This window comes from Delphinapterus leucas, chromosome 10, assembly GCF_059928025.1.
Source record: "Delphinapterus leucas isolate spDelLeu-1000000601 "Yukka" chromosome 10, BTC_Dleu_Yukka2, whole genome shotgun sequence".
In the NCBI taxonomy this organism is placed as follows: Eukaryota; Metazoa; Chordata; class Mammalia; order Artiodactyla; family Monodontidae; genus Delphinapterus; species Delphinapterus leucas.
The window spans coordinates 19,301,480-19,304,808 of record NC_143138.1 but is presented as its reverse complement, the minus strand read 5'-3'; the positions used below and the strand labels follow the sequence as shown (position 1 = coordinate 19,304,808).

The window sequence follows — 3,329 nt, the reverse complement described above, 5'->3', positions numbered from 1 at the left end:
CTTCTGGCTTACACTTCAGTATTTGTGAGTGAGTTTGGTACCTGAACATGCTGATAGAGTTAACTTTGTGAACTTACACAGAAGACAAAGTTCTGAAATACAACGGCAATGGTGTGTTCATTTAAACGGGAAAACATCCTTCTGTTCGCAGGGCAGGTATAAACTTCCATTGCTTAGGTATTTGAAAACTTAATGAGTTAATATTTATTATGCTATATGACAATAGTTAAAATATTTCCATGCCTGGTTAACTGAGATGTGGTGCTTTGATTTTATGGCATTTTATATGAACAAATTTTTAAATGCACTGCTTGACTTTATGGATAATCCTGATGTTTTAGACATGGCAGAGACATAGATCTTTTTATATCTGTTACAGTGGATGAAATTGCTGTATAAAGTTTAAACTGCTCCATCAACAAAATTGAGCATTTTAGTAAAAGAAACTTATACGTGTGTGTATAAAATTACCAAAGTCACATAGCAAATATTATCTTGAAGTCATTTCTGAAAGGGAGTATTTTCATGTTCTCAGTGAATAATTTCTTTCTGCCTGAGAGCTACTGTTGTACCCTGGGAAATATTCAGAGGAGAAGATAAAATTATTTAGATTTGCAGCTTCTTGTCATGGGAGGTGAAGGTCTTTTTATTATTATTATTAATGTGATGGGAATATTTCCATCACATGGTGCCTCTGTACAGCACAACCTTTTCATCACGTAAATAATTACAGTTCTGATTTTTTTAATACCTCCTGCCATTCCTTGCTTCCCCACCTCAATTGCTTTCCATCTGAGTGAGGAGAATGTCTCTCTTCTCAGATAAAGGTTTCTCCAAGTACTGACACTTGGTGGGGGTGGGGAGAAAGGTCGTTTCTCTGCCTCAACACGACCCAGATCTGAGCTGGCTGGAAAGGAGTGTACCAGGAAACAGGAGCTTGTTCTTTTCAAACTAAACTTTTCTTGCATGTAGTAATTGCAGTATTTTTCCAGAGAAAGATTAAGCTTCCGGCCTGGTATCTTTTCCTTTCACATGGGCCTGCTTCTATAACCAGGGCTCCTGGCCTGGTCTCAGAATGGACAGCCCACATATCCTGCTACTGAGGGCTAGACTGGCCCAGAGTCCCCTTGGTGATCAGTGGTGTCAGGCACCATCCCTGCTCTCGGGCAGCGAATATTCTCACCTTCTCATGAGGGAGAGAGACGACGAACCAGGAAACAGAGAAGTAAGGCAGGTCAGAGAGCAGGGATGCTGTCGAGGTCATGGGGGTGGAGGTGCCCTGAGCGCACACCTCCTCACGGCTCCATTTCTGCATCTGGAGAACAAGTCACAGGTCAGGCAAGTGTGTCTTCCACAAACCCCCCTTTTCTGTATCATTTTTGCCCCTCATTGATGACTTCTTCCAGTTTCTCTTAGGTCCTTGGTTGGGCCCTGCCATTATTGAATGGAAAATGGCAAATTATTTGGTGGTCAAAAGAATAGACAGTCTTCAGATAAAAAAATTGAAGACAGTTGTAGAGGAGAATTTTTTGAAAAATCGGATCTAGTCTTTTTGCATTCAAATGAACTTTAGCTTTTGTTGTGAAAAATCTATACCCTCCTAATACTTGGTAACTTCTGTGTTCTTTCCCTCCTCAGGACCTTTGACCCAGCCATTTCCTCTCCCTGGAGCATTCCCCCTCAGATATCCATTCCTCATGCTTTTTAAGTCTTTGTTTACATGCTATTTTTAAAATGAGGCCTGCCCTTATGGCTCAAACATTGCTCCCTCTCTCTAGCACTCCATAGCACTTATATGATGTAATATTCATGATTATTGTGTCTATTGAATCTCCACTGTCCCTTCTACTCCCAGCCTCCACAAGGCCATGAGATTTCTGCTTATGTGAATTCCTAGTTCTTAGAACAAGGCCTGGCACGTAGTAGGTGCTCAATAAATATTGTTGAATTACAAAAGTTTTTTTTTTTTAACAACTTATAATCAACTTTCAAAAGTTTGATTTAAGCGTCTGCAGCAGTGACTTCAGCCTCCACCGGGGCTCAATGCTGATAGAAGTCACCTTAACAATCTCGGAAGGACCATGTGTGTCAGTGAGTCACTGGTGGGTCCTCCTATGAAAATGACCCCAAGGCTTAGAACCTTCACTAAGGATTTTTTTTTGGGTAGTGATTCTCAGAGTCTTGGTAGGCATCCGAACTGGTCCTTTCACTTTGAGATTCTTTCCCTTCACGCCTCTGATCAAATCATCACACACTTTCTCCAAAGATTTTATGTTGCTGCTGTAATTCGGTGAATTGCCACCTCTGGTTCCACACGTGTCTTTCCGGTATCTTTCAAAGACATGCGATGAGGCAGGGGCAGGTGCAGGCGGACCTGCACTCTGCTACACCTCTTCCTCAAAGAGACGAAAGATTAAAAAACCCACATCGAGACAACAACAACAGCAACCTGTTAAATCCCTCAGGAAAACCTCACAAGGGCTGTTTGTTTGTTTGGGGGACTTAGGGGTTGGAAGCAAGTGCTAACGCTGTCCTGGCCCAGGTAGGAGAGGGCTCATTATCCAAGCAGGGTGGGGGGTATGGGTGGAGGTAGGGGGGCAGGGACACCAGCAGCCCAACCCCAGGCATCTCAAAGGGTAAATGACAGGAGAGGGAGCTGGCCATTCACTGGGCTTGCGACCCTCTGACTTCTCCTCCCATCCTGAGAGTAGTCAGGTCTAAGTGTGGACAGAGGGACTCATCCCTCTGTAGTTTGGTTCTGAAGGGCGTGAGTGTAGAATAGTGGAACTGAGACACATTAACAATTTACCTTCATTTAACAAGTTGTATGAAGACGTGGTCATAAGTGTTCGGGTTTTTTTTTTTTTTTTTTATCATATTAGAATGTGTTCTGAAGAGACTGCTCCCACAGACTAAACCAACCTTTCTCTTTGACCAGCTGACTTTCTTTAAAAGTGTCTTGAAAACCTTTTGTGCTCCTTTCCTGAAAGATTTAGTGAGAACGTGATAAGCAGAATAATGGCCCTCCAAAATCCATGTACTAATCCCCGGCATCTGTGAATACGTTATGTTACAGGGCAACAGGGGAGTAAAGGTTGCTAATGAGCTGACCTTAAAACAGGGAGATGGTCCGTACTTACCTCGGTGGGTCCAGTGGACTCCAAAGCGTCCTTTAAATGTGGAAGAGGGAGGCAGAAGAGTCAGAACCAGAGAGCTGACGTCGTAAGAAAGACTCAATGATGGGCCATTGCTGGCTTTGAAGGTGGAAGGAGGCCACGAGCCAAGGAATGCAGGTGGCTCCAGGAAGCTGGAAGTGGCAAAAAGATGGA

At 43.3% G+C, this 3,329-nt stretch overlaps 1 pseudogene; it reads right to left on the bottom strand.

The window, feature by feature from the left end:
* Positions 1–2,001: 2,001 nt before the first annotated feature.
* LOC111168467 (small ribosomal subunit protein uS10 pseudogene) lies at positions 2,002–3,111 on the bottom strand (annotated as a pseudogene).
* Between the last annotated feature and the right edge of the window lie 218 nt (positions 3,112–3,329).